This window comes from Lutra lutra, chromosome 5 (genome assembly GCF_902655055.1).
Source record: "Lutra lutra chromosome 5, mLutLut1.2, whole genome shotgun sequence".
NCBI classification, from domain to species: Eukaryota; Metazoa; Chordata; class Mammalia; order Carnivora; family Mustelidae; genus Lutra; species Lutra lutra.
In genome coordinates this window covers 32,275,918-32,303,269 of record NC_062282.1, presented here as the reverse complement: position 1 = coordinate 32,303,269, position 27,352 = coordinate 32,275,918, and positions in this window count along the sequence as shown.

The following is a 27,352-nucleotide window of genomic DNA, read 5'->3' as shown; positions in this document are numbered from 1 at the left end:
TATCATGTCATCTGTGAAGAGAGAGGTTGACTTCTTCTTTGCCAATTTGAATACCTTTTATTTCTTTTTGCTATCAGATTGCTGTTGCTGGGACTTCTAGTTTTAATTGTGCCTTGGATAAACTACATTGGTTACAATACTGTCACTGTGCAAAGCTTGCTAGGACTTCTAGTACTATGTTGAACAATAGTGATGAAACTGGGCATCCTTGTTGTGTTCCTGATCTTAAGAGAAAGGCTCTCACCCTTTCCCCATTGAGAAAGATATTTGCTGTGGTTTTTTCATAGATGGATTTTATGAAATTGAGAAATGTTCCCTCTATCCCTATACTCTGAAGATTTTTAATCAGGAAAGGATTCTGTATTTTTTCAAATGTTTTTTCTTCATCAATTGTGAGGACCATGTGGTTCTTCTTTCTTCTGTTATTAATGTGTTTTATCATATTAATTGATTTGCAAATGTTGAACCGCCCTTGCATCCCAGGGATAAATTCCGCTTGGTCATGGTGGATAATCCTTTTAATGTACTGTTGGATCCTATTAGCTAGAATCTTATTGAGAACTTTGGCATCTATAATCATCAGGGATATTGGTCTGAAATTCTCCCTTTTGATTGGGTATTTGCCTGGTTTGGAGATCAAGGTAATGCTGGCCTTATAGAAAGAGTCTGGAAGTTTTCCTTCTGTTTTTATTTTTTGAAACAGCTTCAGGAAAATAGGTATTACTTCTTCATTGAATGTTTGGTAGAATTCCTCAGGGAATCCAGCACATCTTGGACTGTTGTTTTTTGGGAGGATTTTGATCACTGCTTCAATTTAGTTACCGGTTATTGGGCTTTTGATTACTGCTTCAATTTAGTTACTGGTTATTGGTCTCTTCAGCTTGTTGATTTCTTCCTGTTTCAGTCTCAAAAGTTTATAGGCTTCCAGGAATGCACCCATTTCTTCTAGTTTGCTCAACTTATTGGCATATAGTTGTTGATAATAATTTCTGATAACTGTTTCTATTTCCTTGGTGTTAGTCATGATCTCTAGTCTTACATGCATAATTTTATTAGTTTGGGTCCTTTCTCTTTTCTTTTTGATAAGTCTGGCCAGTGGTTTATCAGTCTTATTAATTCTTTCAAAGAACCAGCTCCTAGTTTTGTTGATGTGTTGTTTCTACTCTATTTCTGGTTTCTAATTCATTGGTCTCTTCTCTAATCTTGATTTCCCTTCTCATGCATGGGTTTGCCTTAATTTGTTGTTGATTCTCCAGTTGTAAAGATAGTTTGTACATTCGGGATTTTTCTTTTCTTCTTTTCTTTTCTTTTCTTTTTCTTTTTCTTTTCTTTTTTTTTTTTTTTTTGAGTGAGGTTTGGATGGCTATATATTTCCTCCTTAGGACTACCTTTGCCAAATCCCATAGGTTTTGGACTGATGTGTTTTCATTCTCACTGGTTTCCATGAATTGTTTAGTTCTTCTTTAATTTTCTGGTTGACCCAAACATTCTTGAGCAGGATGGTTTTCAGCTTCCAAATGTTTGAATTTCTTCCAAAGTTTTTCTTGTGATTGAGTTCCATTTTCAAAGCAATGTGGTCTGAGAATATGCAGGGAATAATCTCAGTCTTTTGGTATTGGTTGAGACCTGATTTGTGACCCAGTATGTGCTCTCTTCTGGAGAAAATTCCATGTGCACTCGAGAAGAATGAGTATTCTGTTGTTTTAGGGTGGAATGTTCTGTATATATTTATGAGATCCACCTGGCCCAGTTTGTCATTCAAAGCTCTTGTTCTTTGTTGATTTTCTGCTTAGATCATCTGTCTGTTGCTGAGAGTGGAGTATTAAAATCTCCTACAATTAATGTATTATTATCAATATGCCTTTTTATTTTGGTTAAGAGTTGGCTTATGTAGTTGGCTGCTGCCATGTTGGGGACATGGATATTTACAATTGTTAGATCTTCTTGTTGGGTAGACCATTTAAGAATGATATAGTTTCCTTCTGTATCTCTTACTGCAGTCTGTAGCTTAAAATCTAATTTGTCTGATATGAGAATTGCTACTCCAGCTTTCTTTCACAGTCTGTTGACATGAAAGATGCTTCTCCATCCCTTAACTTTCAGTCTGGATGTATCTTTAGGTTCAAAGTCTCTTGTAGACAGCATATGGGTGCATCCTGTCTTTTTTATCCGATCTGCAACCCTGTGTTGTTTTATGGGAGCATTTAGGCTGTTCACGTTGAGAGTGATTATTGAAAGATAAGATTTTATTGTCATCATGTTGCCTGTGAAGTCCTTGTTTCTATATATTGTCTCATATATTTCTGTTCTATATCACTCTTGGGGTCTTTCTCCTTTTATAGAACCCCCCTCCCTTAATATTTCTTGCAGGGCCAGCTGAGTGGTCACATATTCTTTCAGTTTCTGCCAGTCTTGGAAGCTCCTTATCTCTCCATCCATTCTGAATGACAGCCTTGCCAGATAAAAAATTCTTGGCTGCATATTCTTCTCATTTAGTATCCTAAATATGTCTTGCCAGCCCTTTTTGACTTGCCAGGTCTCTGTGGACAGGTCTGACATTATTCTGATGTTCCTCCCTCTATACATAAGGAATCTCTTTCCCCTAACTGCCCTTAAAAATATTTCCTTGGTTCTAAGGTTTGCTGGTTCTATTATTACATGCCGGGGTGTTGGTCTGATCTCCCTAATCTTGGGAGGAGCCTCTAGGACACGAATGCTTATTTCATTCCCCAGATTAGAGAAGTTCTCAGCTACAATTTGCTCAAAAATATCTTCTATTCCTCTCCTTCTCTCTCTTCATCCCCTCAGGGATCCCAATAATTCTGACTTTGGAATGTTTCAAGGCATCATTTATTTCTCTAATTCTATTTTCATGGATTTTAGGCTGTTTGTTCCACGCCTCCTCCTGCTCCTTCTTTTCTATTAGTTTGTCTTCAAGATCACTAATCCATTCTTCTGCCTCATTTACCCTAACTGTTAGAGTATCTAAATTAGATTGGATTTCATTAATAGCATTTTTAAGCTCTGCCAGATCTTCTGTCATTTCTGCCCTTACAGAATCTATGTTGACATTAATAGTTTTCTCCAACCTGATTGCTGTCTTCATAACTGCTACCCCAAAGTCTATTTCTGACATCTTGCTTGGATCCATATCCATTAGACCTGCGGGAGAGTTCATTGTCTCTGGGTCTTTTCTTTCTTGGGAACTCCTAGTCTTTCTTTTGAGTTGTGGTGGAGGGGATGTATGAAAAATATCCCTTGTATTTCATATGTATGAAATATTCACATGTGTACATATTCATATGTATGAAAAAAATGTGGTTGAAAGTATCAACCACAATCCAGGCAAGGTGCACCCTGGGAAGGTTTGGAGCAATCGGAAGTCACCACAAAAAAAAAAAAAAAAAGGCACCAAAATGAGACCCAAGAGTAAGATTTATAAAGTACAAAAACAAACAAACAAACAAACAAAAAGACCACCACCACCACCACCAACAAAAACCAAAAAAAAAAAAAAGGAAACCAAAATAAAAGGGGGGGGGTGATGGTAAGGTGACTATAATCCCTCAATACCCTCAATATGGGCAAGGAAAGGTATTTCAGTTATTCCTGGGTGTATTTTATTCTCTTTGTTAGAGAACTGTACTTCGCAGAGATACAGGGAAATTAAAACTGGCATATATATATATATATATATATAGTATTGAGTGGGGAAAAAAGGACTGCATTGAAGCTTATATCTATATTAAAAAAAAGAAAAAAGTGTATGTATGAAAAAGTTCAAGTTAAAAAGTTACTATGGAAAATGTATTAAACATCTAATTGAAATGATAAGTAGGTTAAAAAAAAACAAGAAACATGGGAAAGAATTTAAAAAATGAAATAAAAAAAGAGAGAGAAAAGTTGTATCTAAGAAATACACAAGCCATGAGGCAACACCAGAAGCTTAATATACTGTTTTCCCCTGGTGTTGAGATTTTACAGTTTTATGGGGACCCTGGGGTTGTTGTCCTCTTATTCTTTCAGCTTGTCTTCTGAGGGACGAGCTTGCCTGTTGTTTTTCATTCAGTCCTACTTGGGCGGAGTTGCCCTGCCCCCTATCAAGAGGCTGGGCTCTATGGAAACAGGTTTTTTGGCTTTTGTTCTCTGGAGATTTTTGTTCTTGGCGGCTCTTCACTACTTTTTGGAGGATCAGAGCAAAGTAAACTCTGCACCCTGACCTCCACCTCAGGGAGAAGGCACAACCTGCTCCTCTGAATCCTCCAGAATACACAGACTCCACCTTGTGTAAGCACTGCTGAAAACCACAGCCTTCCATGGGCAATGCACACTGCCAGTGATCCTCTCACTGGTTGACAGAGGCCCCTGCTTGTCTCTATATCTCTGTGCCACCAAAACTGGGAGCAATCCCAGTCTGGGTGTGCCTGGCCCCAGAGGCTGCTGTTCCTGGCAGTGTGGGCTCCAGTCCAACCTGGGTCTTCTCAGGCATCAGTGGTGGTGGTTGTGGCGGCAGTCACCAGCCCCAGGGACTGCTGTCTCAAGTCTGCCCCAGGTCCTCTCAGGCATGGGTGGGCAGCAGCTGTGGCCATTCCTGGGACCTTGAGCTTAAGTCTCCGCCTGTGGCTGCCTGGTCCCAACATTTGCCCCTTAAGCCCTTTGTTCTGTTTGGGCGCTATCAGTCCCTTCCTGTCTTGCACCCACTGGTCTCCAAGCTATTGCTGGTCCCCAAGTGCAGGGCACTTTTGGACTGAGGTATTACTTTCCAAAGGCTAGCTTCTAGTCATCCCCTCCCCCTTCTGTTTATCCTCTGATATCTGTCTGTGCAATTCCAACTCTGTCCTTCATATCTCTTGACTGATGATCCTCTGTCCCTGTAGAGATCCAGACCTGTATAATCTTACATCTCAGGCTGATTTCATTGGTGTTCAGAGTAGCTTGGTAGATCTCTAGCTCAATTCAGCTAGAGTTGAAAAGGAGTTTGAAAGGAGTTGAAAGGAGCTTGGTTGAAAAGGAGTCCCCCACTCCTCCTCCATCTTGTGCCCTCCCCTTCTCTTCTTTTTAAAATTGGAGTGTAGTTGACACACAATGTTACATTAGTTTCAGGTGTCTAACATAGAGACTCACAATTTTATACATTATGCTATGCTCATGGCAAGTGTAGCTATCATCTGTCATTATACAGTTTTCTAATCTTTCATAATAGGAAGTTAAGAGATACTGTCTAAGACTGAATGAGAAAGAGGGGTTTGAGTATACTTTTTAGAGTTATTAAAATAACCACTATAAGAAAGTGTGGCTTTTAAAAAAGATTTTATTTATTTATTTGAAAGACAGAGATCACAAGAAGGCAGAGAGAAAGGGAAGCAGGCTCCCTGCTGAGCAGAGAGCCCGATGTGGGGCTCGATCCCAGGACAGTGGGATTATGACCTGAGCTGAAGGCAGGGGCTTTAACCCACTAAGCCACCCAGGCACCCCTTAAAGATTTTATTTTTTTATTTATTTGAGAGAGAGAGAGAGAGAGAGAGAATGAGAGGGGAGAAGGTCAGAGGAAGAAGCAGACTCCTTACAGAACTGGAGCCAATGGAAGACTTGATCCCAGGACTCTGGGATCATGACCTGAGCTGAAAGCAGTGGCTTAACCAATGGAGCCACCCAGGCGCCCATGAGAAAATATATTTTAATAGACTTGCAAGAGGAGGTGGGAAGTTTCTGAGGGACTAAAATTCTCATCTTTTAAGTGGGAAGTCAATGTGCTGCAAGTTCCTTCTCCATAATACCTGGGCAAACCCTGCCAATGCCACATCTCCTGACCTGCACATTGTGCAGGACCTCAGTTCTGGTAGTGGTGGGGACAGGTCATATTTTGCAAGCAGATCACTGCACACCTTGTTATAATGTGCCCCACCTCTGTTGGAGACCAAACATTGTCCAAAATAGGCAAAGAGAACCTTTGCAAGCAACCAGACTGAAAGAAAGAGAGGCTAAGACTCAACAGCAGAGCACACACAACAACATAGGAGACACCCCTGAAGAACTAGGCCCTGGGGAAGAGGAGACACTGTACTGCAGGGCAGTATAGGAACTCTACTTCATAAGGCTATTGTTAAGAGCAATAGAAGTAGCTAACTTTCTTAACACAGAGAAACGGACACAGAAAGATAAAATGAGGAGACATAGAAACCCCAAATGAAAGAATAGGACCAAACCTCAACAAGAGTCCAAGCAAAATGGATATAAGTAACATACCTGATAGAGAATTTAAAGTAATGATCATAAAGATACTCACTGGACAGGAGAAAAGAGTGGAGGACCTCAGTGAGACCCTTACACAGATTAAAAAAAAAGAACAAACCAGACATCAACAACAAAATAAATGAAATTCAAAATACATTTGATGGAATAAATAGTAGTCTAGGTGGAGCAGAGGAACAAATTAATGACCTAGAAGACAGAGTAATGAAAAATAACCAAGCTGAGCCAAGGAAAGAAAAGAAAATGATACAAATTGAGAATAGGGAACTCAGTGACTCCATCAAGCATAATAATATCCACATTATATGGATCTCAGGAAAAGAAGAGAGATAAGGGAGCAGAACATTTATTTGAAGAAATAGTAGCTAAAAACTTCCCTAATCTGGGGAAGGAAACAGATATCTAGGTCCAGGAGGCACAGAGATTTTCCCAAAAATTCAGCCAAGGAGGTCTACACTAAGACACATAATAATTAATATGACAAAAGACAGCAATAAGAAAAAAACTTAAAAGCAGCAAATGAAAACAAGACAGTTACATACAAGAGAAGCCCCTTAAGGCTATCAGTTGATTTTTCAGTGGAAACTTTGTAGGCTAGGAAAGAGTGGCATGATATCCTCAAAGTACTGAAAGGGAAAAATCTTCAGCCAAGTGTACTCTATCCAACAAAGCTATTATCCAGAATAGAAAGAAAGATAAGTAATTTCTCAGACAAACAAAAACTGAAGAAGTTCATGACCACTAAACCAGCCCTACAGGAAATATTAAAAAGGACTCTTTGAGTGGAAAGGAAGACCATAGTGAGAGTATGAAAAGTAAAAACAAAAACAAAATAACAAAAGCAATAAAAATAAGTATTTCTACAAAAATCAGTCAAGATATTCATAAAATAAAAGGATGTAAAATATAACACCATTTATCTAAACTGTGAGAGGTTGAGGAGTAAAGAATGAATTTAAACGTAAGTGACCATTAACTTATTATATAGACTGCTATATGCAGGAGAGATTATATACCAACTTAATGGTAACCACAAATCAAAAACCAATAACAGATATGCAAGCAATAAAGAGAAAGGGATCCAAGTATATCACTAAAGAAAGCCAACAAACCATCAAAGAGATCATTTGGGAAGCCAGTGTCTATCTAAAGATCATAAGTCAAGGAATGGAGATAAAGTCTATCATTTGTGTTATGACTATAACCTTCCTAAGAACTATATTCAGAAATGTTAGAAATAGGGGCGCCTGGGTGGCTCAGTGGGTTAAATCCTCTGCCTTCGGCTCGGATCATGATCCTAGGGTCCTGGGATCACGCTTTGCGCTTCTGGTCAGCAGGGAGCCTGCTTCCTCCTCTCTCTTTGCCTGCCTCTCTGCCTACTTGTGATCTCTGTCTGTCAAATAAATAAATAAAATCTTAAAAAAAAATGTTAGAAAGAGATTTTCTCTGAGGAGTCAGACTTGGGATAAGTGAGAGACTCAATTTAATTGCTCTTTTTAATATTTTTCAGATGTGTATACATGTTTATAATAAAGCTATTCATCTAGCTTGATTCACTGCTATGGTGAATATCTATGGACATCTTTACACACATGTGCAAATAGGATGAATTCCTAGAACTGAAATTTTTAGTACTTACAGCAACTCTATAATTCTCTTAAACGAAATAAAAAGGTTTGTTTCAATTTGTATTTCAACCAACATCATTTGAGGTGTCTCCAGTGTTCCAAACCCTAGCCCAAACTCAGTATTAAAAGTAATTTTGTGGCGTATAAGAAATAACATGGAGGACATGGGGAGATGGAGAGGAGAAGGGAGTTGAGGGAAATTGGAGGGGGAGATGAACCATGAGGGATGATGGACTCTGAAAAACAATCTGAGGGTTTTGAAGGGACGGGGGGTGGGAGGTTGGGTGAGCCTGGTGGTAGGTATTATAGAGGGCACGTATTGCATGGAGCACTGGGTGTGGTGCATAAACAATGAATTCTGTCACACTGAAAAGAAATTTAAAAAATTAAAAATTAAAAAAAAGTAATTTTGAAATTTGACCATTCTGCTTGATGAGAAGTCATATTTCATTGTTGTTCTATTAGAAATTCTCAAGGAGGCTAAATCTTTCTTCTTGTGCTTATTGGCCATAAGCACTCTATGGGTGCTTTACTTGGTTTTACACTTTTCCTGTTTTTCTTTTGGCTGTTAGAATTAGTTGAATTATGGTACTTCAGTATAATGAAGTAATATTATTTTGGTATTAAGGAGGATGGGGAAATTATATGAATAAAATAAAAACATGATTATGCCATAATGTTAAGTAAAAGTATTGCAGAATGGAATGTAAAGTATGATTTCATTTTTCACTTAGATAACAGGTAGACAAAGAATATAAACATCCACTATTGAAAGGGCATTTTCTCTCCTATCTTTTACAACTTGAACTTTCTCTAATATCAATTCTTACTCTTATTGTTTTCTATTATTTCTTCACATTCCATTTTCATGTAATTTTATTTTTAGTAACAGCTATTATATCCAAAGCTCTAGTTGGGGAAAATCTATTTTTTATTTAAATCTTTCATTTATTGCCTTATAGTAAAGTCATCTTTTGTCATTTGCTACATCTTCAATAAGAAAAAGATCTTACAAAACAATCTCTTTTGAAACTTATATTTTAGCACTAACAGGCAGCATTATATAGATTGGAGTTTCCAAACCTACCTGTGACTCAGTACCATCTAAAGAATTTGTTAAAACATAAATTCCCAGTCCCATCTATAGAGATTCAATATAAGAAGTCTGAGATGGCCTTCAAAATCTGTATTTTTAAAAGTTCCTCAATTAATTTAGATGTATGATAAGTTTTAGAACAACAATGTAGAAGTCATTAGAAACAAATTTCTTTATAAATATATTTTAATATTTTCAATATATTCAAAGGTTTAGCTCAAAATATTCTTTTTCTACCTCTTCAACATGGAATTCATAATCATTTTCATTTTGGAAGTTGATCAACCTTTCAAGATATTTGACATTTTTATATTGGCACTTGCTGAAAAGTAGAAAATAATCCAAAGACTTAAAATGTTCCAGTGTGTGCCTGTATGTATTGACCATAAAAATAAGTCTTAATTTCCTAAGATAAGATAAAGCTAGCTGGTACTTAAGGAAATTAAGTTATGGGCTTAAAGAGAGTCAAATCTAAAAAGAATTAGTTTCCATTTTACCTGTTTTTTTAAATGCTTATTTCAAGGAAGATGGGTTTTTTGAAATTAGTTCATATCTGTCATTTGGAGAAGGAAGGAGAATGAGATTTGCCCTCTCATGTTGGATTGCCAACTCCTTTAAGGCTCATATCTTCAGCTGTGATAAACACTTTCCCTGGGGTTTCCATGGTTTCTCATGTACACCTCTTTTATCAGACTCCTCCCTGTGTTTCTTTTCAAAACAAATAACCTGTCTTCTTCATGTTGGTATTCAGCATGGTGCCTGGGGCTCAACAATGCTGCCCCACTCTGATTTCTTTTTTGAAGTTACTCTCATCTCTGGAATACTTTTTATTCTTTAGGTCTACCTCTAGCCAATGTTCTAGAGATACCTTGCTGGAATGTGTGGTCTTGTAGGTCACATATGGAAGTTCTTAGAAGACAGGGCATTTTCTACCATATCTTTGTTTCCATCCTGTGTCATGATGCCTGTTTCACAGTAAGAACAAATGCTAGCTGAAATGAACTGAAATTCTACAACTAGAGAACATGTTCTATAACTTTTTGAGTTTAAAAAAGGGTATAGTTATGGATAAAGAAGATGTGGTATATATACACAATGGAATACTATGCAGCCATCAAAAGAAATGAAATCTTGCCATTTGCGACGACGTGGATGGAACTAGAGGGTATCATGCTTAGCGAAATAAGTCAATCGGAGAAAGACAACTATCATATGATCTCCCTGATATGAGGGATAGGAGATGCAACATGGGGGGTTGAGGGGGTAGGAGAAGAGTAAATGAAACAAGATGGAATTGGGAGGGAGACAAACCATAAGTGACTCTTAATCTCACAAAACAAACTGAGGGTTGATGGGGGGAGGGGGGTTGGGAGGGAGGTGGGATTATGGACACTGGGGAGGGTATGTGCTATGGTGAGTGCTGTGAGGTGTGTAAACCTGGTGATTCACAGACCTGTACCCCTGGGGATAAAAATATATTATATGTTTATAAAAAATAAAATTAATAAAAATTTTAAAAAAAAGGGTATAGTTAATAATGTGATGTAATGGTTGCAATACTGATTTGAGCTCAGTAGATTCAGATAAAAGATTTTAAAAGGTTAAATGTTTTTTAATAAAAATGACTTTATTGTGGCCCTCCCAAATTACATTTTCCTTCAAAAAGCACAAGAAACCTTAATTTTCTGATTACTCTTTTTGATACTGATTTATACTTCTCTTTATGGATGAAAACAAAAGATAAACTATGGCATATTCCTTAGGAGTGAATGTCTATTGAGTACATACAAATTATTAAATGTTATTTATAGGACATGAAAATGAAAAATGCAACTTTGAAACTATATATTTAAAATATATTTGTTTTTCAGAATTATTTCTTCACATTCAAATTGCTGTATTTTAAATTATGAAACAACAATAAAAAATAATACAATACTCATTACTTAAAAACAAACTAAGCATGTTGAGCCAATAGAACTTTCTTCATGTTATGAAACCAGGAGCCACTGAAGAAAATCTGTTGAAAGAATTTATAGACCACCAGGAAGCCACTTAGGTTCTGGTTCCTTTAAGTTCCAGTTTGAGACTCTTTAAGGAACATAACTAATCACGTCTGTCATGAAGCACTTGAAAGTCAATATCAATCCAATGCAATAAATACAAGGAGAGAATATCTGCTGAGAATATTCACTAATATGAACTAGTGAAATCTGGAACCATCAAGTGGGAATGTATGAATAACACTGGTCACCATATCATCCAGTGCACTAATTATTTTAATGGCGTTGTATAGTGTGTAGTTTGACAATATCTTTTAGAAAAAAATTAATTTATTTTAAAATACTTAGGTCATCTTAGAATATCTAGTGTTTACTTTTGAGTGAATATTCATGCAGTTGATAGCCTTAGTGCTAGGCATCTCTAATTAGATAAAAGCTAGTTAATTAATCAATGATTCAACCAAAAACTTCCCCAAGTACAATTTTCCAAAATGAAAATGTTCAGGTGGTCTCAAGTATACATAGTTTTAGCTTAGAGTTATATTCTATGCAAGAATGGGTATTTGATTTAAATCCTTTTTTTCAATATTTTGGCTTTGGCTGGGTAAACCCACTTGATGAGATTACATTTTATTGGGTATTTTTCATTTACTTTAAGAACTAATCATCTTATTTAGAAACAAAGGTATCACTTTTTTAATGTTGATTAGCAAAAAAAATTAAGTAGGAATTCTCATCGGGATATCAAATTCAGTTTCCCCAAATTAAGTCCAAATGCCTTTTTAATACTTGTTTGAATTATTGAAGACTTAGATGTCAAATTCATTTTGCAAGGATATTATTGAGTTATTTCAGTAATTGGAATCACTTGAAAGTGGGAGGTAGCCATTTCAAAATATATCTGCTTACTCCTAAAATCATGTGGAAATTAATATACATGAAATTTAATGAATTTTAGTCATATTTGTCAGCCAGAATGGATCCACACTCTTTCAATGTCTTATTGCCTCCTCTGTGGAACTGATTATGTGTTAACATGTAATTAATTTTCCCAAACTTCTAAATTTAAAGTTGATTATAGATCTGTCATTGACAATATTATAGGGTTAACATAACTACTTCTTTGCACTGGTCCTGCTAATAACATCTTCAGAAATCATGGTGATAGTGACTAAAGTTTCTTGGCTCCGACATGATGGTTAATAATAGTAACATAACAGACAGAATAACAATATGGTACCAACAGTTTGTGTGGTCAAATGGTAATAGGCTGGAAGCTGAAAAATAATAATTCAGAGGCATATTTGCTTACATTTTTTGACATGTCATGGCAATTACATGGCATCACATAGGCTGGCAATTTGAGATGATTACTTATTTTTATTATGAAAAAGAGAAGAATTTTTGTCATTAAGGATGGGGAAAAATGAATTATGGAGCACTCATTCATCTCCCACTGGGCTTTAGCCTGAGAAGTTTCATTTCTAATAAGTTAAGAACTGGGAATATTTTAATACTTTTGCAATTTGTATATGTTTACTTGTAATGTTTAAATTTAAAGTTGGGTCATTATTACCCATTCTTGCTTTACTTTTAGAGGTCATTACTTTCTCCTAGTGAACTGAAGTCTGAGGAAATTAATGAGGCAAATAGAAAGCTTTTTTTGGTAAAATTATTCTTGAAATGTTACTCTTATATCATCTGAATTAATTCAAAAGTTATTTAAACCCTGGTGACTCCTGGAAATTGTCTTTTGCTTTCCTCAAGACAAACTCCTTTGAAAAATGTTTTATAGCATTTACTTTCAACTAGAACTGAATATACTCCTCATGTTCTTAGAAAGCTATAAATAAAGCTTGAATATTTTTAGATCCCAAAATGCTATATTTGGATATAGTGTATCTAGGATTCATAATAAATTCTGAGGTCCATTTTCCCAGAATGCCTTCAAGGCCTTGCAAAATTAGGTCTTACTAATTTTTTAAATGACAATGATTTATATTTTTTAGTTGCATTACTTCTTTCAAGTTACTAGATGCCCATACTACATTCGGAGAAGATCTCATAAGCATATGGGAGAAGTGCATGATTAAACTCTCTTTCTAATGGCCATCTTGGAAATAATGGGTAATTTAGATTCAACTAAACCTAATTCAAATTAATACATGTGTCAATTACATTTCATTAATTTAAATATTTTTCCTTTTATGTAGCCTTGTTCTAAAATGATATACAACAAAACGATTTTGCAAGTTTCAAGTAGGTAATGCCTGATTTGAAAGAACTGGGGAACAAAGTAAGAATTGGCTCAGAAGAGAGAGTGATAATAAGTCTGAGGAGGCACAGACGGTCTTGCTAGAGAGATTCTCCAGGCTTCGTGAGTAGTTTCCTATTTCTCAGTGCAATCACAGTTAGCTTTCTGGGAAAAAGGGTTATCTTTTTTTTTTTTTTAAATCCCTATACAGTGTCTAAGAAATGCCACAATATTAATTTTAGTACTCAGAAAATTTTATAAAAAGAATGAAGTAGTAGCTGCCCTGGGCTCCACAAAGACTGAACAGAGAAAAGTATAAAACAAACAGAATGCTAACCACCTAATTTGAAGTACCAGCAAACCCTCCCTTTCCTAATGAACAATGGGCAGTCCATTATTAGTGCACAGCATGGCTTGGCACAAAATTTAATTCAAGGCATTAGGCAGGTCTGCTAATTCCCTGCTTTTATTTTAGAGGTACTAATGTGGTTTTCAAGAAACTAGAGCAAACTGATTGATTTCAGGGTTGAATTTACTTGCCTTGAGCGAGAAAAACACAGTGAAAAAGATACATGGACATAGTTGGGGTAAGTTACTATGGGCCTTTGCTACATTTACAGCACTCTCTAACATTACTAATGCTAACTATTTGATTTAGTCAACTACAAATACCAAAAATTACTATTTATTGGGCAGTAATTATGTGCCAGGCATTAATGCTAGGTGCTTTACAATTCTTCTCATTAATGTTTATGCGTTAGTTGAGTAGTGTCTCCCCTAGAATGCATATGAACTTCAGAATATGACTTTAATTAAAAATAAGGCCTTTGCAGATAGAAGATGTTAGTTAAGTTGAGGTCATACTGGAATAGGATGGGTCCTAATCCAATGTCTGGTGTCTTTATAAGAAGAGAAAAAAGAAACACAGAGATACACAGATACACACAGGAAGAATGTCATTTGATGATAGAGGCAGAGATTGGAGTGATAACATCTACAAGGCAAAAAACACCAAGGATTGCCAGTAGCTACCAGAAGCTAAAAAAGATGTATAGGATAGTTTCTTCCTCATAGCTTTCAGAAGGAACCAACCCTGCTGACAACTTGATTTCAGAATCTGGCCTCCAGAACTTTGAGAAAATAAATTTTAGGTTTTTTTTTAAACCACCAGTTTGTGGTAATTTGTTACATCTGCCTTAGAAAACCAATACAATTCATATTAACACTTCAAGGTTAAGTGTCAATGTTTCTTTTGAACAAATTTAAAATATGACCTGAATCCAAGACCTATGCTCACTCCACTGTCTTCTACTCAAGTTCATTAAACAGTATAAAATAATAATTTTATTATGAATGAAATAATTGAATTTGAAAAATATTATCCAAAGAGTTTATGCTAATTGACCACATACACTTTTTCCTTCCAATCTCAGGTGGAATTCCCCTCATCTTGAAGGTCAGTACTACTTCAAGATCATTATTACTACTTTGCTAAAACTCGGGACCTAGGGGATAGCCAAACAGAAATGGTGTTGGTGATTTCCAAACCACATTAAGTTTCCTATGCTTGGAGGAGGAGAAGATGAGGATTATTGGAAGACCATACAATCCAAAGAATGTACACATTCTGTGTCAGAAGTCCAGAACAATATGGGTTACCAGGGAATGAATGGGAATCCAGGATTGAGAGCTCCTCTGGTAAAGTCAAGGAATCTGTGGATTACCATGAACAGGGTTGGGAAGAAAGATAGGAATCCTAAGTGTCACAACACAAGTCATAGGTTATCAACATGAAGAATTGGGTCATGTGCAGGCCAAGTGCAGGGTGGAGTAAGAAGACCCAGGAATGGTGATTTGACTTGGCCAAAGGAACAAAATGCACAATATGGCACTCAGACAAGAAGTCAGAAGAAGTCACAAGAAGGAGTTAGTCTGGAAAGAAGTGTGTAAGCACCATATATCCTGAAGGAGATGCCAAAATTCAGATTCATGCTGAACTGAAAGGTGAAGTTAATGAGTAAGTGGGGAAAATCAGTGTCAAGACATTCAGGACAAAAGGGCAGATATAAACGGAAACAGACTAAATGTATGACAGTGGGCCAAATATCAGAAATTCAAGTTAAATTCAAGTTAAAGAGGAACAAATAAGAATAAATCAGTTATCATTTCCATGTCAGGTTGTGGGTTTCCAACAGAAACTAAGAAGGTGTTTCATATGGTAAGGGGACTGCATAGGTGACAGAAAGCTTGCTCCCAGTCTTTTCTTATTATAGAAACTTTGTGCTGATTATACAATGCTTAAACTGTATACCCAGTTTGTACATGTCTTAAACTCCCTGCCTGAACGTATGCTCCTGTGGGTATTAATAAATATCATTTTTGAGCACCTACTATGTGCCGGTCACTTTGCCAGTCCTTCACATACATTATGATGTCATTATGCCTTTTTAATCCAAACAATCCTGAAGAGCTGAAATGTAGGAAGATAAGTAACAACTGATTTTTGTTGTTATTACTGTTGTTTTTCCCCTCCTATCCGTCATGACTTATTCATTGCCATGAATATCTGGTCCTTGTAGCAACAGTGTGTTAGATGAGATGGGCATACTTTGTGTATACACAGCAGTATAGTTATGTGCTGCTTACGAGAGCAGCGCCTTTGTGGCTGGGGATTTTGGCAATAGTCAAACACTATATCTTCTGAGGGAGCTAATAGTAAGATGAGGTAGAAGAGTCAGGAGTCCAGAGAGTCATTCTATGCGATAAGGTGCCTGGAGGTGTTTGCCGTGGATTTTATCCCATTTTCTGCAAGGGCAGGGATTAGTGTCAGAGGGTGATAATTGTCAGAGTTAGAAGCAATTCAGAGACGGAATGACTCAAGGGGTTGGAAGGTATTTATAGAAATATCAACTCTTTCCTATGAAAAGAGGGGAGGAAGAAATTTCATTGTTTAGTCTAAGGTTCTTCTAGCTGGTTTAGGAATTAAATTGACATGAGACAAATTAATAGGTGGAAGAGAAAAGTGTTCTTATGTGTGCATGGAGGCCTGATAATGAAATTGAGACCCAAAGAAATGACCAAGGCAGGCTGTTTTTACACATTTTAGACAAAGAGATAATTCATGGGGAATTTACAGGATATAGAAAAAGTAGATCTTTGGTAACTTTATTAGTAAGGGATTCTAGGCAGAATTTGAGCTAAGGTAGTAAACTAGTCAACAAACAAATAACAAGATTTGTTTCTACAGTTTTCTTGACTTTAAAGTTCCTATCTGTGGTCATAAGGATGTCTTTTTAGTTTTTGGTACAATGAGGGAGTTTATTCTATTAGTGAAGGATTTATTTTTTTCAGGGAGACAAAGGAGAGTCTGAGCATCCTTGCACCAGCTGTTTCCCAAGTAGCTTTAATTCAGAATAATTAATATGCCATTGTGGTACGTTTTGAAGTAGCTTGCCCTGGGACTTTATAAAAACTTACGAAGCTAACTCCTATTCCAAATAAAACATCTTAGGTAGCTCTGTAGCTCTTTGGGATACATCTGTACCACCTTCGGATTATAGTGTAGTTAGAAAATCAAACATGAGTTTAGCCATTTACCAGCCAGGTAAAGTTTGAAAAAATTACTTTTCTTTTTTGAACCTCAGTTTCTTCATCTGTAAAATGAGGTACTACCTACCTTGCAGGGTGGGTGAGAAGGTTATGTTTTCAGACTGGCAAGGAAAAGCATTTAGTAAATGGTAATTCTCCAATTATCCCAAACTATGTACATTTCTTTTTTTTTTCTCTTTTTTTATACTCTCCTTAACAAGTGCCTTAGGAACAAAAAAAGCAATTTTATGAAAAATAGTAACTTTCTGTATATGAAGATTTATGCTAGATTATAGATCTATGAAGATGATAAAATCAAGTTTCTATTTTTGACGACTCTTACAGGGACAAAACACATTACAAAAAAAAAATGAATATAACCTTGAAATATAACCTTTCTTCCCTTCTGGAAGAAAGGAGAACAATAACTAATTGCAGCAGAATTTCTTAGTAATGAGGTCAGACTGAATTAATCTACCAGAAAAACGAAAAAGAAAAAAAAATCTTATTGTTTGATATTTGAATTATTAAAAATCTTTTAATATGATCCATTAAATTAATTCTGAGAAATAGTTTTTTAGAATTTATTGGATACAAGTATTTTAGGTATTATTAGCATTTTAAAAGATATTTTAGCATTTCTTTTGGGATATTAGATAAGACTTTAGAATGCTTCAAACATCTAGAAAATTTTCTATGCTGAGACTACAATTTTTAAAAGAAAACATACACCATAAAGCAAATGAAAAAGTTTAAATATTTTCTAATTATCTACATGTTCACATATGTTTCTTATATGATTCAGCTGTTAGATGCTAGTTGTGTGTATTTTTACTCCCAGATTCCTAGGATAAATGTGAAAAGGGAAAAATTATTATAGGGAGACAAAAATGAAGAGTTGACAGAGAATTGACAGCCACCCATACACACACACACACACACACACACGCATAAAAATCTATGGTTCCCATATATCTCAACACTTATATTTCAACTCTTAGAACTGTCTTCCCTCTATTACTCATCAGAAAGGGGTACTAAATGTTCAAATTCTGAATCTAATCTTCAGTAGATACAACCTTCACCCAAATCCTGATGAAATGATAGCACTGAAAGTTATTTATTTTAAATTTTCTCTGATAAAGCCATATAATCTTACCCTTGTGCTACTTTTAAATGTGTTCATCTATTTATACCACTGAATTCCTAATTCCTTTCACAGTGAACCTTTGTAAAAGATTAAATCAGATCATTATAGTTGTAATCTTAACATTGATGAACAAGATTCAGTAGTACCACATGTAATATGTTACATTCTAGAGGAAGGATTAGTTTGAGTCTTTTTAATCTGCAGTTTTGTTGGTTTTCTTTTCCCCCTTGGGCCACCACAAAATGCTTTATAAACAGCAGCTTGCAAACAATGTGGGTACAGGTTCTAATGAGAGAAAAACAAAATGGCTTCTTGGGAACGGAACATGAGTTGTGGCTTGACTCATATCAGGGGCCAAAGCAAATATGAGCCCACAAAATGAAGAGGGCTGTGTCTAACTTTGAATTGTTGTTGTAGTTATTGTAAAATAACTCATTGTTCACCAAGCAAGACATAAACTATTCAGATTGACTGGATGTGTTACTTATTGGAACTAGGCGAAGAGCTTAAAATTCAAGCTATTTCCATGTGCAAAGGATTGACTGTACTATTTATTTTCTGAGATAAACATCCTTAAATTGTTGGCAATTTCCAAATGTGAAGGGTGTACTTTTGGATGTCGGAATACATAGCTGTGGTTTTGAATTCTTTTTCTGTTGTTTAGGTGTATACCCTTAGACAGACTTTAAATTCCTCCTGAGTCCTAACTTCCTTATCTTTGAAATCACTAATTAGCCTTATTAGCATTATAAAGATTCAGTGAAACGACATAAATAAAACCTCCAGTAGACTACATAAGGAGGAGCAAAAGGAGAGCCAAAAAAAGGGCCAGAAAAAGTGGAAGAAACCACTTTGTAATTGTAAAGGATTGTAATGCCTTTGTAGATGCTCTCAGTGAATCTTATGCATGAACCTATTCTGCAACTTACCTCCCATCCCATGATTTTTGGTTTATTTCTCTATGTCAACAAACAATTAACTTCTTAAAGGAAGACACTTTTTTCCCCCCTCCCCCAAAATCTGGCTGACTCATAGTTAGTCTTAATTAAATGTTTGCTTGTTAATGGAATAATAGAATGGTCTCCCAGACACTGTGACTTGAGAGAGATTTTGTCACTAGAGTTAGTTAAGTCTTGGGACAACTAAGATTCATAGATAAAACACAAGCCACTGACCTCAAATGCTCTTTTAGGAACCCTAGATGAAGATGAGAAATCTTTTTTAAAAACTACAGATTTTAAGAACTAGGGATCTATGAATCTTTAACAATCTCCAGGTTCTTCTGATATGCAGTCAGATTTCCTCTTGGCAATTCTGAAGCCTTTAGCATTCTTATTCATGATTCAACAAAAATTTAGTATCAGAGTACACAAGATGAACTAGCTAGGAACCAGCAAGTAGATAGAAAATAGTGCAGGCCATTAGGGAAGAGGATTCTGAGACATCTAGGCAGGCATGAATGTGATAATAATCTTGGGTGATGCTTATCAAACTTATATGATTATTTGAATCAGGACAGGAAATGAGAATAGAAATTGGAAAACAATCTGGTGAGGTTGGAATCCTACCACCACTTGGTAAGTAACTCTTTCTTATCCAGTTTCCTCATCTGTAAAACAAAGATAACCATACCTCTACTTTGTAAGGTTCTGGAAAGACTAATAAGAATTTATGCAAAGTAAAGTTGTTGGTGTAAGTATGTAGTCAATTCATACCTATATCATCATCATCATCGTTATCTTTCTAGGATCAAACAAATCCTATTTTCTTTTATGAATTCTTACCTGACACTTCCAGTTCAAAAATATTTACCTGTCTTTAAAATGACACAAAATTAGAAAACAATTTTGGAATTTAGTTTTATACTCCCTATATGATGACAGTTTTTTCAGTAATGATTTTCTTGCCTTATTCCTAGAATTTTACCTTCTGAAGAAAACATGCTTACTGATAATCTATAGCAAGTACATCTGCTGGGCTGAAGGTAGAGTGGGTTTCAAAAACACATTATTAGATGGACAGTTCTGTTCTACAAAACAATGTCAATTATAGCCAACTCCCATAGTTTAGAACATCAACAACAACAAAAATGGGGTAATTCTTACCACTTTGTAGCATGTGGTTCCAAAATTAATTCCAGCCACTGAAACATATCAAGAGAAAATGCTTTGGTTTTAAAAAAAATACACGTTTTTGTGGTTGGAGTTCTAAACACTGGTTTTATTTCTGCATTTTCAAAAGAACTCTGTATGGCAACGTTGGATTTTGTAAGTATGAGACAAACTAGAATTCACTCTTCTCAGCCCCTTTTAATTCCAAGCTTGCTGGTCCTCCAATACAGCTGAAGAAAGATTGATTATTTTTCTTTGTGAATTATTTTGTATCAAAGTGAGTCTAAAATAGAAAGACTTACTATTAGTCATTAACTTTGAGACAAATTTGAGACTAATTTGTGTATACAGTGGCATGCACACACGCACAAATACAGATATTTTAACAAAAAGTAATTTTAATTCCACGAGTTAATTCCATTTACGTTACTTTGTTTAGAATAGAATAGAGGGATTAGGGAATTACTTAATTTTGTTTCTTTTATTTTTTATTTTTATTAACACAATATATTATTTGCCACATGGGTACAGGTCTTAATTTTAAAAATTTTTTAAATTTGTTTTGCGTTTAGTCAGAAAATTTTGAGAATTAATGAAATGATTAAAAATCTTGATTATAAAAGTATGTTATTTGCCAAAACAAAACAAAAAAGGAAAATGGAGGGAAAAAAAGGAAAAATTTCACCTATAGTGAGTTTTCAAGGTGAACAAAAGGAAATTTTTGAATATTTTCTTTTTTTAAAAAAAGATTTTAGTTATTTGAGAGAATGAGAGAGAGAGATCATGAGCTCATGCACAAGGACGAGTGGGGGGCTAGGGGCAGAGTGAGAGGCAGAGAGAGAAGCATACTTTGCACTGAGCACAGAGCCCCAGGAGAGGCTGGATCCCAGGACCAGGAGATCATGACATGAGCCAAAATCAGGCACTTAACTGACTGAGCCACCCGGGCGCCCCTTAAATATTTTCTGTCAGCATTTTCCCATGCCTCCCCCACCCCCACTCTGTTTTTCTACACATACACCCACATGTACATTCACGTGCACACATAAAGCACACATACACATTTCACCAGTTATGATCATATAATGTCTTATTCCTGCTTTTTCATTTAACATTATTACCATTCTGTGCCAGGGTAGATTAAGGACGATAGTAAATATTGCTGAAATTCTTTGCAATGTTTAAACATGCATTTAGAATAAAATTGGATCTTAAGAGGCATGTGAGCTGTGAGGAGTTCTTTTACTTCATATATATATTTAAGCTATAGTCATACTTTATCTGGATCCTTTTCATAATTTTTAGATTAAATGATTTTGTGTTCTTAATGAAGATTAACAAAACTGAATTGGTCATTTGCCATGACTCTGATTCTTTACATTTTTTCTTGGTTCTTTCCATAAGTATCATAATACAGTATTTACTAAACACTGGCACTAAGACTGTAGTGTGTGGGATAAAAATAAAAATCATTTTAGATTCTGAAACTCATTTGCCTATGAACATTTAAACATTTTCTATCACCCCTAGTGAAATTATTCTATTTTACTAGTCCTTAGAAATAATATATATGTATTTATATTTAGACTTTTCTGTCTTTGAGCAATTTGTGTTGTTACTAATTAAAATAAACTCATTAATTAGTACATTATACTGTTTTTTGAAGTGAGAGTGTGCCTATACTAACTTGCTAAAATTGAAATATTCCCCCTTACTGCAACTGACAGTAACTATCTAGTGAGGCTCTGCAGTACTAAATATGCCAGATAGCATCATAGATTCTTGGTTATTTTTTAAATTAACATATTTCTTTTTAGCAGTGACACCACGTTGCCTAAGATAAACATGTCTGTGGTGGTTTTGAAGCCAAAAGCTGAGTCCATTTCCCTATCAACAGAACTCAGCCTAAAGAATGAAATGGAAAATGCCTTATGAAAGGCTCTCTCTCTACTCCCCTCTGCCTGGAGGGACTCATCCCACAAGCCAGTTCTTTTCTCTCCTGCTCTGGCAGAAATCTTCTACTAGATCATCCTTAGAATTTATTTAACAGCTGTGAGGTGCCAATGATGCTGACAAGAAACAAGAACTGGGATTAGCTTTTGTTGGAAGTTATCATGTCCAAATAGCTTTTCATTGGTAAAGTGAAGAATATGATTGTTATTTTTGGAGGGCTAACTCACAAAGTCACAAGGGCGTTCACTTGGCAAATATTAGTTAAATTATATAAAAATTAACCAAGTGGATGATATTTAAGGCAAAGCAAGCTACCTGGATTTTTGATGAAGTAATTCCTGCTATGAATATATATGCTTTTCTTTGTTGTCAGTTAAGGATAGCAGCATCTAAATAATTTATAAATACATTAATTAAATAAGTTAATAAATAAATTATAAAAAATAAACAGAAAAACAAAATTAAAATTAAATAAAACAAAAAGTTATTAAAATTCTTCAATTAAAAATAATACTCACCATTTAAAATTAAACTTTTCTCTGAGGGGTTTAATATAAATTACTTCGATAGACCTGAACTATATCAGGTAGTCAAAAGAAATCAAATATGAAATGTCTGATTTGAAGTTACATTTGTTATTTTGTACTTTTTCTTTTAATCTCTTAGGAGCTTAAACTATTGGGTTATGTATAAAGCAATTAACTTTTCATAGTTGTTTGTATTATAGACTCTTTTAAAATTGTAATTTTAGAAAATTTATTTATTTATTGACAGACAGAGATTACAAGTAAGCAGAGAGGCAGGCAGAGAGAGAAAGAGGAGGAAGCAGGCTCCCTGCAGAGCAGAGAGCCCAATGCCGGGCTTGATCCCAGGACCCTGGGATCATGACCTGAGCCGAAGGCAGAGGCCTTAACCCATTGAGCCACCCAGATGCCCCTAAAATTGTCATATTAATAGAAACTCATAAGCCTCGTACTTTATTAAAAGTGGGAATCATTGAGTAGAACTGTGTATGGTTCTGACTGAGGATGTTACTTACCTGACCTGGACACAGAATTCAAGTTAAAGGTTAGGTATTCACTAATTTTTTTTTATGTGAAGGCCTTGTTCATGCTTTGTGTGATGTCTCTTACACGGTAAGTGTTATAGAAAGGCTTTCTGAATAGTTCATGACATGGATGTCTTTTGGGGACACACTGAAACGTGTTAGGAAATAGCTTAATTCCTTCACATTTTAAAGAGCACTCTTTCAAAGAGAACTGACTCAAACTTCAGTTCTGCCATGGCTTGAATTCTGCCACTGGCTGACTTACTCAACCTTAATGAGCATCTCACTTCTAAAATGGAAGTAGTGATACCTACTTCGTAAGAATATTATTAAGATTAAGTGAGGACACGTACATAAAAACATAAAATAACATTTCAGGGCAAAGCGACTCAAGGGAAAATACACGAGTCTTATGATTCAATAAACCTACATTTACACTCACCTAGTGACAAATTGGGTTATTATTACTTCCAACTTTTTACTTCCAGTGTTACATCATTATACACCCATGTCTTTTGCCATGTAACTTGACAGGGTTTCCTGCTATGGCTGGAATAAATTTCCCTGCCTGTTGTTGTGGGGTTTGACCATAGGAATTTGCTTTCACCAATGGAGTGTTAGTGGAAGTGTCAAGGCTGTGAGAGGCAGCGTGTGTTCTTACTCCCTTGTGCATTCAGATTTGCGTGAGGAGGACATGTTAAGTTAGTGTGCCATTTGAAAAAGATTGAAGAGGCATGTAGAGTGAGCTGAAATTAGAGCCATGGCTTATCTTTCAACCAGTAAGTAAGTGATAAATGAATGTTATTGTTGGCTTCTGAGAACTTTAGGGTTGTTTGTTACCTGGCACTATATTAGTACTATTTGACTACCTTATGGCCTTATTCAATTACTTGGAGTACAGAAGTTTTTCCAAAGCTGTTCAGATGGTTTTACATTTAATCTCTTCACATGCTAGTAGTGGCTATAATACTCCACATTTATGGGACTCTCTGGACTAAGAAGCAAAACATCTCTTTACATTAGGCTAGGCACCTTAGCATAGTGGTTTTTATGTATGTTTACCATAGAGTTTGGTACATTTCACTACATTTATTTATAAGTATGGAATACAACCTGATTTTATACATAGTTCCTCTCTGTGATAGTATTTATGAAACTACTATGACAGACATAATTGTGCTCTGAAGCCACATCTGCTGATAGAAGAAAGACTCAAATATTCTGGCACTGAAAGTCCTCTAGGTCTCCTTTCGTTGGTAGATAGTCAGTGTATCAGTTTGATTGTGTTGCTGAAACATGGGAATAGGGATGTGAGGGTGGGCTCTCCATCATCTGCAATGCTTGCCTGCATAACCTGAAGTTGACAGTGTCAGCTTTTCCTGTGTAATAAGGACTGAAATAAGCTATCATAAAAAAGACCCCAGAATGGAAGTTCTAAGAATATGGATGCTTATTTCTCTCTCATGTAATGTTTTGAAGTGAGTGGTCTTGGAAGGAAGAACCATTTTAATCCTCATGGTCACAGCTACAATCAAGTACTTTCTGAATCATACTCTGCCCTCAGATAGGGCACTATCATCGTTATCTATGGTTAAAACTAAATGACTGACATGCTCAGTTGTCAGCCAGTGGAAGAGAGAAGAGAGAGCAGAAGTACCTCTATGGGCTCAACGCTCCAGCCAGGAAGGGACACATATAACTTCCGTTCATATATCATTATGGAAAACTGGGTCACATCTGCCTACAAGGGGGTGGGGACATGTAGTCTTCAGCTAGGTGACCAAGTTCTCAGCTTCAACTCTATTACTGTGAAACTCTACAACACCGACAATGTATTGGAAGAAAAAGGGTCTCTTTCAATTTCTTCTCCACCTAAATAGAATCTCCTTTCACTCTTAGGCCATTTCAACTTCTATATTGCTCCTGATCTCTAATGTAATCTTTTGATATCATATGTACAGAGCTTCTACTACAATTGTGTACTGTAGCCATGTGACTTTGAACAAGTTACTCTGGAGTCTCAGTTGCCTTATCTTTAGAATGAGCATTAAAATACTCATCTTGTAAAATAAAATATCTGTAGAAGCACTGGGAACTGTGGCTGAAACATGCTAAGCATCTGGTAAATGGGTCCTATTGTAGTTATAGTTGTTGTATAACCTTGTTCATTATAATGTCAGGGGCCACTCACTGATGAAAAGGTACAACTAATGCTGTTGTTGTTGGAGTCAACCTGAGATCAGAATTCTCACAGGTCCTAAGAAGGACGCTCACTTTATTGCCCCTTTACCTTGTGGTTCCTCACATGGTTCTCCAGCACTCTGGGCACATGTGCTGTATGACATATTGGGTTTGGTCAGGATGAGCCTTTCTGGACCTTCACATGTCCTTAGAGCCTGATTTCTGCAGTGTCGCTCCTTCCTGCTTTCCAACAACTCCTGCCCAGAGGGACTAAAGATGCTCAGTACAAACCATATGTACGATTCACTACAGATATTGGTTGGGCCTGGTTGTGAGGAAAGGACCTCAGCTTGGCTTGGTCAGCCCCTAACCACCTCATAGAGGTCTGCCTTCAGAGACATCCCAAAGCAGGCCTGTGCAGGCAACTTTATAGTGGGCCTGGGCTGGGCCTCACAAACTCAGTTTGCCTCCAAATGGGCTCCTTTCTTGCGTATTCTCTAATGAGGTGGGGTGGATTTCACCTCAGTTTCTTAGGGGACTATCACCCTCAGTGAAGGGGAGCCCAACTGAAAAGTTTTGTGGCCTGTATGATTTCATAATCTCTGCTCAGTAGAAATGATCCTATGCTTTTGTTGCCCGAGTTTAAAAAGCATATTACTACTCCCTTCATCCAACAAACTCACTAGAACAGCACTGTTCAATATACTAACCACTAGCCACACGTGCTACTGAGCTTTTCAAATGTAGCTGGTCTTACCTAAGATGTGCTGAAATTTTAAATACACACTGAGTCTCAAAGACTTATATAATATGAAGAAAATATTTAAATATTACTAAATAGTATTTTGTATAGGTTATGTGAAAGAATATTTTGGAGATATTGAACTAAATAAAATACATTGTTAAAATTAATTTCATTTGGTTTTCATGTTTACTTTTTTGAAAAAATGCAGCTACTAGGAAATTTTAAATTGACATGTGGCTCATGTTATATCTCCATTAGACAGAACTGAAATAGATACTATGGACCCAAGCCACACCATGTAGGAATATAAATTTTAATTCTGTTTATCTCCCAGTAAAGTCGAAGGCAATTCCAAGTGAGCAGGTGTTATTTTCAGAGCATGTGTATAGTAGAAATATAATTTGTCAAAGCAAGATAAATTGCATAAAGACTCTTGACTACCACAACTGACCATAGGAGCTGTATTACTTTGATTAAATCATAAAGAAGAAACCTTTATGGTCATTGTTACCTGGCACTGTGTAAATTGTGGTTAAATTCTGCAAATTTCAAATGATACCATTTACATAAGAATGACTCAAACTGGAAGATAACTTGGGTGGCTCGGTAAAACTTAAGGACTGCAAATTAGTAATGATGTGATACTCCATTTCAATATTAACTGTCAAAACATGTATTTTTAAAATATTCCTGTCATATACTTTTAGGTTAAAATCAGAAGTAAAGTTAGTAGTGACATTATCTAAGCAAATTTTAGGAGGATTCTAATTAGCTGAGGATACTTCTTTCTAGTTACTCTCTCTTCACATTCTGATTGATAAAATAACTACATGGTCAAATTAGAAGTAGGGGAATTTCATGCATAGGAATCTGGTTCTGAACTAAATTCTATTAGACATAGCTGTGTACTAGCAGGCTTAGTCCTTAAAGGTTAAACTGTAGAGGTATCATACTATCAGCTTTTAGAAACTTAATTTTTGATTGTTTATATGTCTGTGTACACTGAAATACAATCAGAAAAGCAGAACTAAAAGCTATATTCATTCATTCTTCATGTATTTATATTAAGAGGTTTATTATGGAGGTTTGACCATACAAAATAGCAGAAGCTGATTACCAGGCATTGTGAGGCCACTGTCTTTGTGTCTGATGCTGAAGATTGTAGTTTACATGGATAAGGGAAGATGGTGTGAAGTGGAGGAGGGCAGGAACAAGTTGACACCTAGAAGCATCAGTTCTTACTGCCTTTTACTTTGATGGCCAAGGTTTCCTGCAGAAGCCAGGCCCTTCCCTTCATTGTGGAGCAATACACACACACACACACACACACACACACACACACA